We start from the raw sequence: 13,188 nt of genomic DNA on the forward strand, positions 1-13,188 counted from the left end.
CGTCCTGCCCGTAGATCTATTTTTGCCCTAGCTGCTGCTTCTTTCACTACCTGGGAGCATGCACATATATAGGCTTAACAGAGGGCAAAATGCAGTACCGAGCATGCCCAAAGTACAATGGCAAAGCTGCTGAAGTTACAGGTACCGTAGTTTTCGCTCTATAGGACGCACTTTTCCCCCTCCAAAAATTAAGGGGAAATGTTTGTGCGTCCTATGGAGCGAATGCAGGCTCCTTGGCTTCAGCGAAAGCAACGCGAAGCCTCCAAAGCGCAGAGGGAGCGCTCCCTCCGCTCTCCGGGGGCTACGTGTTGCTTTCGCTGACGCCTGGAGAGCGAGCGGGATTGGTGCGCACCAACTCCTCTCACTCTCCAGGCTTCAGGGATAGCCGCCTGAAGCCTTTGGAGCGCAGCGGGACCTAACGCTGCGCTCCAAAGGCTTCGGATTCCTATTCTGGCTTTTGGATAGCCCCACAAAGCCTCCGCAGGGCAGGGGGGTGAAGGCTTCCCATGCCCTGCGGAGGCTTCGTGCAAAGCTAGACCAGCTATCCCAGCGGCTATCCCAGAAGCCAGAACAGCAAGAGGCTATCCCAGAAGCCAGATCCCTCTTGCTGTTCTGGCTTCTGGGATTCAGAATTCCTCCCCCCTTGCTTCCTTCCCCCCCCCCAAACTAGGTGTGTCCTATCATCTGGTGCATCCTATAGGGCGAAAAATATGGTAGGTAGCCATGTTGGTCTGCCGTAGTCGAAACAAAAAATTTAAAAAATCCTTCCAGTAGCACCTTAGAGACCAACTAAGTTTGTTATTGGTATGAGCTTTCGTGTGCATGCGCACTTCTTCAGATACACAAGTGTGCATGCACAGGAAAGCTCATACCAATAACAAACTTAGTTGGTCACTAAGGTGCTACTGGAAAGAATTTTTTTTATTTTTTGTTTCGAAAGCTGCTGAAGCTAGCGAGTGCCACATTAAAATGCTAAGCTGTGGAGTCAGATGGTTTTTGCTTGTTTTAAGTATCCTGTCATATAAGAACAGCTTCTTTCTACTCCTCTTCCATTTCTTGGAACTTGCTAGCCCTCCTTTGGCCTTACCTCCTGCACATATTAAAGCTACATACCCAATGAGGGCAAAATGTGGATTTCTATTAGCACATACAAATCTGATCGTTATGCAGCAAGTTGCTTTGATTTGGTTATGCAAGTGCTCAAGGTAGATGCCATGGGCAAAGAGAAATGCAAGGAAACAATGCCTTAACATTATTTATCTCAAAGTATAAATGCAACTGCAATGGAAAGCAAGCAATTATTTCATCAAATCTTACTGGCTCACAACATATACATTATACAATTCTCTCCCCCCGCCTTCTGCCAAAAAGGGGACCATCTGATATTCAATCAAGTCTTAACTACTGTAGACAAGTTTTTTTACAAACACAGTATGACAGTATTTCCAATGCTTTTCAGCCTTTGAAACAATGATGATTAGTTTTAAAAATCATCACAAACAACCATTAGCATCCTACATCTTAAACATTTCTCCAAACTATCAAATTCCTAGAATTACACAGATGGGTTACTCACTGCACACTGGGATTACATATTCGCAATTTTACATCTGCGTTAAATAATAAATTCATCCTGCACATAACTGAACCACCCAAATCCTATCATTCAAATAGTGGCATAACTTGGGTCTCTTTTTCCAAAGGTGACCAGAAAGTAACTCCAAACTTTCTTCTCTCCCACATCAATCCCTTTTATCACGCTTTGCCAAAGGAGTTGTCAGCGCATCTTCAATTATGCCAGCACTACGTAGCTATGCTGAAAGCAGCTCATCCCAAACACTGCCAATCAATCTGCCCACAGATAAATCTTAAATTGCTCTCCTAAATTCCCACATCCCACTACATAAATATACATAGAAACCATATAAAGAGTACTGGGGAGGGGGGGTTTCAGTTCAAACGGGAATGAAAATAATCTACACTGCAGCCTTTCAAAAGATCCGAGTCCGTAATCCCAAAAGATTCAAAAGCATTACCTCACCGTCGCTTTGAGACAAACTGAGCATTCACCCCGGGTCCTACCCAGCATTCCCTGGTCCACACAAAGACAACAGAGGTGTGACCAATCACATTGTGGCTAGCAGGCGCTGTTTGAAAGCTCCCTCCCTACACTGCCCATTGACATGCTAGCTGGCAGCCTGCTGAACCTGTCGTCATGGCAACACATCCCAGCTGCTCTCCACTGAGGCTTGTTACATTACTCAGCCCCCTCCTCCCTTTTCACCACTCACTTTTGCTAATTAAAAATTTAGGCCTATGTTTTGCATGTCGGAAGGAAACAGAAACAAAACATACACTCTCACTGCGAAAGAGCTAAAAACACACATTTAAAGCAAACAGAAAGTCTTGCGGCAGCCAATCAGTGGGCAGCTGTACAGACCTGGACAGATGGAACTTGTCACTAAAGCTCCTCTTTGTTTTTGTAGCAAACACGCGCAGACCTAAAGATACTCCACCCAGATTCAAACCTTGCAGACCTCCATGAAATACATTTGTTTTGCGCTCTCTCTCTCTCTCTCTCTCTCTCTTAAGATACCATTTCTGCTCAAAGAGATTGCGGAGAGTCCTCTGTGTTAACACAGGACCAATAAAATCACAAATTGCCCACAGGATAATCAGGCATTGTGTGGGATAAGAACCTAGTTAAGCTGTCAATATAGTAAGTGAAGCAATGGGGTGGGAGACAAAAGCAGGAGATGGGACAAGGTGAAACTTCCAACATGCAGCTTTTCCAGTGGACTTCCCTTGTTGCACAACATGCAAAAACAGAGATTAAAGATGAAACCACAGACACATTAACCTGGGAGTGAGTCTCAATGAACAAAATGGGACTTACTCCTGAGTAGATCGAGAATACATGCCCTTAGAAAGGATACAGGATACAACAGTGGAAGATCCTCAGATGTGAAAAAAGAGAGCAAGGGTCTTTTCAAATAAAAAAGGGGCAATAAACATTATTTTAAAAAGCATGTTCAGTGAGTTAAAATGTGCATCAATATGAGAAGGAAGAGGAGGAAGTTCTGTGCACAGCAGATATCTCTGGCAGCAAACTGAGTTCATGGAAAGTCTTGCCTCATCTCAACTCTGTTCATGATTGCAGTGTCTTCTGTTTTAGCCCATCACTTATGGTTCCATCCTTTCACCTGTTTCTTTGCCATCTTAACGTTCAACAAGTGGTCAAACCACAGCCCAACAAGACAACAACAAGAACCAAACCAGAGGCCTTCCTTCTGGGTATTGTCGGCCAGAAGGTGTTAAAGAAGGACCGAACATTTTTTATGTATGCAACAACGGCAGCAAGGATACTCATCACTAAGAGTTGGAAAACTCAAGATCTACCCACACTGGAAGAGTGGCAGATGCAGCTGATGGACTATATGCAACTGGCCGAGATGACTGGCAGAATCCGAGACCTGGGAGAAGAGAGGGTTGAAGAAGACTGGAAGAAATTTAAGATTTATTTACAAAAATATTGTAATTTGGTTGAATGTTAAGAAGGATGCTAGATCACAAATAATTGTCCACCACTGAATTAGATCTGAATTTGACGATAAGTGAGATTAAGGAAAATATAAATCTTTTGGAGAACTGCTAGATTCTACTTAAATGAGCGGATATAAGATTGTAAACAAGATGGTAATTTGCTTGAAAAAAATTTTTTAACGATGTAAGTGGGAGCGGGAGACATGAGGGAGTCCAAAGAAGTGACGAAATTATGTTATGATATAAGTAATGTTGTTTATTATTTATGCATTTGTATTCAAAAAACTTTAATAAATATTTATTTAAAAAAAAAAAAGACAACAACAAGAACCCGCCAACAGCATTTGAATCAATCTGGCTAACCTGCTCAAAAAAAAAACACACACACCCCTCACACATGAAAACAAATTTCACTACAGCCCATCAAAGACAACCAACCAAACCCTAGGCCAACCCCAACCTCTCTCACCACCAAAGGAATACAAGCAAATAAGAAAACCCACACGCTGACAGAAAATCCCATGCGTACACTAAGTAGAACAGAAGCCCTGCCACCCAACCCCAACCCACTCACCATTCCCCCCCCTCCACCTCTTTCTCCCTTTTCTTCCTAATGTAACACTAATGTCTCAAGTAATGAAACTGATCTGTAGAAAATGTAACTTGAAAAAAGAGACACTTCACATACTTTTGCAAACCAAGAAATCTTTAATAAGAATATATTATTTTTTTAAAAAGTGATCAAACTACACAGTGACTACATTCACACAAAACATAGAAACTGCTAGACAATCCGACTAGAGGAAACAAGTGGAACCTACAACAAAACATTAGTGTGGATTATGACATCTTCCAGGATACTCCATTCCAACCCCCTTCCTCCAACCAATTAAGAATTATGTGGCTCAGTGTTTATTGGGCTATATTTTTAGTTTGATTATGTATTTTATGGTTTTATATTTCAATTTTATTCTGTGAACCGCCCTGAGACCTCCAGGTATAGGATGGTATATAAATTTAATAAATAATAATATTGGTGGGGTTGCCTCCTTCGGTTTTCTTCTACTTCAAACTTTGGGACTCTCCCAAGCATGCAGATACCTCTCTCATTTTCTAGTGGCACCATTTGGCTACAATTCTGTTGACAGCATCTGAATTCAATATTGGAGGATGTGATGACATCATCATCTGCTCAGGAGACTGAAAGTCCCCACATCCCCTAGAGTCAAGGGGTGGCAAACCTTTTTCATTCATCGTCAACTGTTGGAGGTAGGAAGAGGTTTGTCAACTGAGGTACAGCTGATGTGCAAAAATGGGCATGGACAATTGTTTTTAAAATAGGGTAAATTGGAGGGGTGTCCACAAAAACAGTTTGGCATCACAAAATTGCATCATGGGACCCACTGGAGTGGTAAGTAAGAAAAATAAAAATGGACAAAATTGGAGAATACATTCCAGTGGAGTATCTAAGGGAGCAGGGAGTACAAACATCATAACAATTTCAAAAGTGTGTTATTTTTTAATTGAATGTGGAAAAAAGGTGAGGGAAGCTTTGGCATTACAGTACCACGGCAAAGAACCCAGAGGAACAGGGGGAAAAAAGAGTTTTATTTTTTATTATTTTAAATGACACTTTGGGTAGGGGGATTTGAGTTTCACACAAAAACCTCTTGCAGGGCTGAATGTGGCCAATGGTGCAGAGATTAGCCCCCCCTGCCCTAGACATTGTGAAATCTATTTTTATGTAAACATTTAATTGGGCTCCTTTGGTGCAGAGATTAGCCCCCCCTGCCCTAGACATTGTGAAATCTATTTTTATGTAAACATTTAATTGGGCTCCTTTGGTATACAAATACTGTGGTACCTTGGATTAAGAACGCTGCAAACCCAGAAGTAGGTGTTTTGGTCTGTGAACTTTGCCTTGGAAGCAGAACATGTTGAGTGTGTTCCATTTGTAAACTGAGTCCCCCACTGCTATGGGAAAGCACACCTTGGTTTAAGAACTGACTTCTGGAACGGATTAAGTTTGTAAACCAAGGTACCACTGTAAGCTTTAGTAATGTTTTTGACCAGGACAAAATAAATAAAGCAATTTTGGCAAAATCTTTGAATCTCCATCTTCCTGTCCACTCCCAGCTTCTGACAGCTTAAGTGATAGCCTAACTATGAAGAAGCCTTTTCGCCATGCAGCCTAGGTAAAATATGGAAGAAAGGTACTGACTCTGAAAACAGATTGTAACATAATAATTTTCCAGTCAGAAATGACTGGAAATAACAAATCAAAAATATGACCTAACCAAAGCTTGGGAACACCCTCAAATGTACATGTCAAAATTGTGTCTCATTTGCAGGTAAGTATAATGAATTGAGTATGGTTGATACCTCATGAAGTTCACATTTTTAAAAATTATTTATGGGAAACTAAGGATCTTTCAGTCCCCAAAAATAATGAGGTAATGTCTGAACTTCACCTGTGAAGGTGAGCGGGGGGCGGGGAGATACCTGCATGTATCTTCACTGAGTTGCTGTCAAATGCTATAAATCTGGTTAATATTTCAGTAGTGTTGAATCTCTCATATAAGCAATCATATTTGTGTGTGTGTATGTGTATGCGCGCACGCGCACGTGTGTGCATGCTGGGAGTTATTTACCAACTTAAAAGACATGCTTTTTTAAAAAGGTTGTCATGTGAACAGTATCTCAAATGAAATATTTGTTTAAGTCAAAGGTCATTTAACAGTCAATCGGAGTGTTTATTTTGCGATACTCATGTTGATTTTTCATCAGAGCACAAGCCAAAAGCAGAACATGTAAACATAAGGCCTGTTTATTGAAACCATTAAAACTACATGTAAGAGACATTGCGATGAGTGCTCATTCATAGTAAGAAGACAACGTCGTGCTGCAGACTGTGTATATCATCAAGACTATAGAACAAATCTCCACAGTGGGGAAAACTTCCCACAGCAGTATCCAAGTAATGAACATCTGGCCAAAGAATGAAACGTGGGACACCCAAGTGAAGAACAGCAGAATGAATCATTTTTGAGGGAATGTAGCTGTTTAGAAGCAACTAATGAAGAATAGCGGAGTATTGCAAAACTCGGCAAAATTCACAAGCATATGATAGCAGACACATCAAACACAAGCTTAGAACACTGTGGGAACAGTATTGGTGAACGTGGTAAAGCTGATGAGGTGACACAGAGAAATATGCTTTACCTCCCTCTCAGGACTCTAAAACCTGTGAATAGCCAATGAAGCTGAATGTGTACTGATCTGTAGCTAAACTGAGTTGTAGTTTGCTAGTTTGTGGCCCCACAGCTTGTGTCATGCTTTATCCAAGTGGCCCAACCTTTGTTGACACATAAACTTCATAAACAGATTCTGATTCTGTGGAAATACCGGTACTCAAGCACTTGTTCCTCAGTAAATTGTTTAGACGGGGGTACACATACAGTGGTACCTCGAGTTACATACGCTTCAGGTTACAGACGCTTCAGGTTACAGACTCCACTAACCCAGAAATAGTACCTCAGGTTAAGAACTTTGCTTCAGGATGAGAACAGAACCGGTGGCAGCTGGAGGCCCCATTAGCTAAAGTGGTGCTTCAGGTTAAGAACAGTTTCAGGTTAAGAATGGACCTCCAGAACGAATTAAGTTCTTAACCTGAGGTACCACTGTATTTAAAACTTGATGACTGAGACGTGATGCCACTCCTGTTAAGTTTTGCTGCAGTTTCAATTACATGCATCTTCTGTAGGGTGATGTCACCTTCTTTTGACTTTGCACAGTACCCTTGCAGGATATGATCATCTTTCCCTATCCCCTTTTTCTCTAGGTCATGCATAATTTTAAATACTTCTATCCTGTCACCTCTTACTTGTCTTTTGTCTCAGCTAACAAGTTCCACATGCTGCAACTTTTCCCTAGAGGAGATGCTCCATTCTCTTGATCATTGCAGTCACAGTTTACTGAACCTCTTCCAACTATACAATATCCTTTTTGAGGTAAGGCAACCAGAACTGTACACAGCATTCCAAATACAGTTGTGCCACAGATCTGTATAACAGCATTATGATAACATCAGTTGAATTTTTAATTCCTTTCCTATTGACCCCTAGCATGGATTTCACACTTTTACACTCTCAAGAACTTCAATGAGGTATCCACTACGACCCCAAGGTCTCACTCCTGGTCAGTCACAGGCAGTTCAGACCCCATGAGCATATATGTGAAATTGAGACTTTCTTACCCCAATATTTATCACTTTACACTTGTTTACATTGAACCTCATTTGCCATTTTACGGCTCATTTACTCAATCTGGAGTCAATCCTGCAACTATCATGTCATTTCGTGTGATACACTGTTTTTTGATGCACTTATCCCCAAACCAGGTTCAATCCAAATTGAGAAAAAGAACAATCTAGCTATGTTTAAAGCTGGCAATGGGTACAGAGTCTTTTTCGCTACAGTTGAGTGCCTATTTATAAAAGTGTGATACGGAAATAGCCATGGTTAATTTTTTAATAAGGACTAAAGAATTCATGGATTGTCGTTAATAGTCTGCAATATTCCTAAAATGGTAAAGCAACCCAAAGAGCATAATTTAGTGACTGAAGTGTCCAAAATAAATCCTTTGAAGAACTTACAGAACTGGCAATTCTTGGAAATAGGCAAGTGGGCTAAGGGCGTTGCTTTATCTATCCCATTTCCCATTGCTGAGAGCTAACTAGGTCTATATTATGTGGAAGAACATTTGCAGCTTAAAGGTTATGTTCAAAAGGAGATTTCTAATTTATGTTTTTGGGACGTAACAGCATATTCACACCAACATTTTATGTGGCCACTTATAAATGATTTGGGGGTATTAAGTGAGTCTTAGGGATGTTCTACCATATGAATTTATCACACCTTGGAAAATTTCCAGAAGTGGATGGAACCAGGTCATAATCTCAACAGGCCTGAGCATCCACAAGGTTGGGGGAAATGATGCCACTATCCATCAAAAAGGTAACTGGGTCGTGCAAAGCTGCCTTCAGTTAATTAAACTAAACACAGAAAGGAGAGGGGAGCTTAACCTGCAATATTTCTCTTTCAGCCCCATTCAGAACTTTAATTTTTAGCATTAAGTTAAGCTTTTGTCCAGATTTTTCACCTTAATTTTCAACTTAATGAAATTAAGCCAGTCGCTACACGGGTTCAGAGTGAAATCTGAAGTCTTTATCAGACTGTAAAGATATAAAGCTTTTCTGTGTGTCTCTATTGTCTTCACCCAAGATGAAATAGCAGGCTACAGCATGCACTGAAAAGTCAGTTGAGGATGCATGCCAAATATTTTCAGGAACTAGCACAAGCAACTGAAGAAATGAAATTCACACCATTCTCCCCAGGTGAAATCTAAACTTGTGTACTGGTGCCTGTGGTAAATCAATTAACACTACTTGGCTCACCTTCCACACTCATTTATGAATTCAGTTTAATCTTTATGCCATACACACATGTGCATGATAATATGGAGGATAAGATCACTACTAAATCCCCTTGCACAGACAGAATTTGGGGGTGGGGGTGAGGGGAAACAATGATACTGCTGCACTGCTGGGTGTGACCTGGCAGAACTAAAAAATGCTGAAATGGATGGAATAGGTGCATGGTCAGGGAGAACCAAGGCTAGTCAGAACCCTCTGCTTGCTCAGAGGTTGCTTCTGCTCCCAATGGTGGCATAATGTTATTATCTATCAAATAAGCAGTGCCATTTTTCTAGGAAAAGAGGTGCTGGAACTCACCATGAACGCTTCCCTCGTTCTCTTAGAATGGCAATGGCACCCACTTGAGAGAGGTGCCAGAACTGAGCTCCTGTGAGTTCCCTCTGGAAAAAAAGCCCTGCAAATAAGTGGTGTAAGGAAAAGCATGCCCAATGGACTCAGTCCAGAGATCCAGGTGACTTTCCCCCAAAGTCACAGTAGAAAACCTCTGGCTACAGTGAAGCACAGCACCAAGAATCGAGAAGACCCAGAAAGGGAACTGAACTTATTCATATCACAGAACAACTGTACTCTACTCTCTTGTCAAAATAATTAATCAGCACATAAAAGAGGACCCTGCGCTTAGACTTTATTTCACCCAGGTCAAAGACCCAATTTGGCACACGCACCCCTGCACATTTGCGTACACACACAGGCTGGCAGCCTCAATGGCGCCCCTCTGGAGGTTTCACCCAGCTAGCCCCACCTCCCACATAGCTATGGCTCTGCCAGGATCCATGGTGAAGTGGCACTGCTGCTTATGCAAAAACAGCCAAGGCCAGCAATAAAGTTGAGAAAGAAGATGCATTACTCTTATGGCTTCAACTCTCATCACAATAGTACTGGCTGGAGCTGGTCAAGTTGCAGAGCAAAATGTCTGTAGGGCACTGAGTTGAGGAAGGTTATGTTACATATATGCCGCTTCAGGATGCCAGAGTTTTGTTTTTGTTTCTTTAAAAAACTAAACCCTGGGACTTTCAAGTTTAATGCTGCAACTAGGGCTCCAGGGGCAAAGAAGGCAGCAGAAGCAAGAAGAACAAGGGGATCACTCCTGAACAACCTTCCCTTCCTCTTTCTTAAGCAGTCTAAAATAAGCACAGCATCCAAATACCCGGGCAACGAAGCATCTTCCCTTCCAAATGCAACATGGAGCAATAATATAACTTCCTTTACTCAACAGGTAAGTGCAGTCCAGTGGTACCCCTGATTATGAACTTAAATTCGTTCCAGAGGTCCATTCTTAACTTGAAACCGTTCTTATCCTGAGGCGCGCTTTTGCTAATGGGGCCTCCGGCGCACGGTTTCAGTTCGCATCCTGGGGCAAAGTTTGCAGCCAGGAGCAGCTACTTCCAGGTTAGTGGAGCTCTTAACCTGAAGCATTCGTAACCAGAGGTACCGCTGTATTTGAACCAAACAGAACACAGTGAACATACAGATTTCTACCCAAATTGAAATGGGTGCACTATAGAGAGAAGGAAGGATAGGCTCTAGCCAAGGAGAAGAACAGAGATGGAGACAGCTTCTAAGAGAATAGTGTGAGAGAGAACACTTATCAGCTGAAGGAAGAGCTGGAGTTTTGAGTCTAGCAATGGTCATTGTGGGACTTAGGAGGCCTGAGAAAAGCCAGGAGCTGAAATCAAGGTGTGTGGGGAAGAGCTTGTGACTAATGAGGCAGCCTTCAAGAAAGTTATACAGCCAAAAGTCAGCAGAATTGCAGAGAACCTTGAGCAACACTGATGGTTGGACTAGAGTGAAGACTGTAGCATAAGTCCTGGGAGACACTCAAGAGATTCAAGGGAGAAGAGGCCACAGACCTGGTTGAAGACTGCAAATCCTCAGCACCTAGTTGAGTGTTACCTAGGGAGGAGTGGTATGGGAAAATTGGCTTTAGGTGACAGGAACCCTAAACCGTATTTGCTATATTATTTAAAGTGATTGCAACCATATAGTGTAAAAACATTTATTTAAAGCAACAGTAATAAAGAATAGTGTGCATGTTACCCTATACAAACATCAGCATTTGTCTATAATAATCAATGTAAATAAAATAAAATATAATATAATTTACTTTGCTTTTTCTTTAATATTTGAGTCTCTGTGTTGTTTTGTCCCATGCTTATCCACAGTTACTGGAGTGTACACCGAGAGATAATTAGTATTATTGAGATATTTAGTAGCAATGGTAACAAAAGGTTAGAAGATGTAAGTAATGCAGCAGAACCATCTTTTCCAAGACAACCCTCATCACGTCTGGCAAAACAGGAACTATACTTGATGATCTGATAAAGTTGAAAATATTTACTTGGACTTTGTTATTTTAACTCATGTGCCACTACCTATTCTATGTGCCTATTTTATAGTTTTGTTTTTCAACTTTTAATTTGTGTTTTGTTATAATTGTTCTTTTCGTTTTATGACATTAAAACATGAATTAATAATAAAACTTTGCAAATAAATAAAAGAAAGGAGGAAGGAAAGAAAATAAAGAAAAGAAAATAGGTAATAGCTAAGGAAAAAAAAACTAATGTGCAAGATGCCGCTCGATAACAAACAAATAAGTAGTGGAGGGGCTCTCCCAGATAACGCCAGATTCTAAAGTACCGCCACATGACAACTAATAAACATTGTAAAACATTATATGCCAGTGGTAAATCCCTGGGAATCCTTAGTTCTACAGAACCTTTATCATCAGGTTTTTTGCAATGAAAGAAATAGTTAAGGCAGACATACTTCCCTGAGACAGCTTTCCCACCGCTACTGATTATCTTCATGGGAATCTTGGGTGTGTTCTAGTGAAAAGACTCATGTAATGATGGGCAGTGGAGAGGCTCAACAATAACTTGCATGGACTGGGTATGCATCCTATAATTGTACCCTGGAATCCTCAGTGATACATGGGAGCCAAAATGGAAAGTGCTCTTTAAATATGGAAAGGTTGACAACTACCATAATATGCTACTACGTATCAGGTATGAATATTTAGCTTACACCCACAGCACAATACCCAAAGTCATAAAGCACATGTTCCAAGGAAAACTTCCAGGACCAAATTCATTTTAGCTCTGTTAAGAACTGAGGCATCAAGACAACAGATGAAATACAGACTGAGACTTGCAGTCGCAGAAATGCAGGTTTGGATCATATACATTTTTCCAGCAAGTGGCAACCAAGTCGAGCTTAGTTTTCCTGTTGGAGGTTGTTTATTGGATGATTCAAAAAGTGAAGATGATTAATGAGAAAAACAACAACATATGCTATATGACTCAGAACTCAGATGATTGGGGGACACGCCATAGCAAGGGCACATCAGGACGCAGAAATGGAAAATATCGTCTGGCCACTGTCACTGTAGCATTCTTCATGTTTGTTCCTCCGTGGTGCGTGTTAGAAAGGAATCAAGTGTCCAAAAGATGTCCAATTTCATCTCATATGGTTTGCATTGAACATCTGCCAGTGTTTTAGCCCCCTACTGATACACAATACATTTATTAAAGTTTACGAGGAAAGATTTTTAAAGTTTCCTTCTTGAATTAACAGCATGAAGATGGTAATGGCAAAAACAGACAAATCAGCTTCTGTGGAGAAGGTGTGTGTTTTTCAAATCATGTTTCTGAAAACAATCACAGTCTTACTAAATGGCATCATATGTTTAGGATGTGTGCCACTGAGCAGAACTGATTAATGTCTGCAAAAAGGAAATTAAAATAGTGAGAAAATTCCCACATACATCCTGCTTTTTAGAGAATACAAATATATCTTTAACTGTACGTTTGTTTTAAAATCCTTTGCTTTAGACAGACCCTGTGACTAGTGTAAATTCCTGGCTGCATTTAAAGATGTAACATAAGTCTTATTGGCTTTAACAAAGCCATTATATCGTCTACAGGGTTAACTGAGACATGTGCAATTTCCATAGTAACCTCCTTGATTGTTTATTTGCCATTCATTTTTTATGATGCCCTTGAGTGCTGGCAATTCTTTTTCTCTTTTAATAGCACTCAATTATTGCACTTCATCACACCTGGCTAGGAGGTGAATGTAAAATGTATCAGCACTGCTTGGCATTTCGACAAACCTACATGAAACAGATTATGCCCGAAAAGATCTTGCATTCC

At 40.9% G+C, this 13,188-nt stretch overlaps 1 protein-coding gene across 7 annotated transcripts in view; it reads right to left on the reverse strand.

Annotated features, from left to right (window-relative positions):
- Positions 1-13,188, reverse strand: part of STOX2 (storkhead box 2) — a 128,125-nt gene that overhangs the window by 38,312 nt on the left and 76,625 nt on the right. Inside the window, exon 1 of one of the 7 annotated variants that reach the window (XM_081875691.1) lies at positions 2,037-2,210. The exons of the other annotated variants lie outside the window; for them this stretch is intronic. The gene's annotated coding sequence lies outside the window, so the exon portion shown is untranslated. Of the gene's footprint in view, positions 1-2,036; positions 2,211-13,188 lie in introns of those variants that run through there. 7 annotated transcript variants of the gene reach the window in all.

The sequence above is a fragment of the Podarcis erhardii genome (assembly GCF_964252035.2).
Source record: "Podarcis erhardii genome assembly, chromosome: 9".
NCBI classification, from domain to species: Eukaryota; Metazoa; Chordata; class Lepidosauria; order Squamata; family Lacertidae; genus Podarcis; species Podarcis erhardii.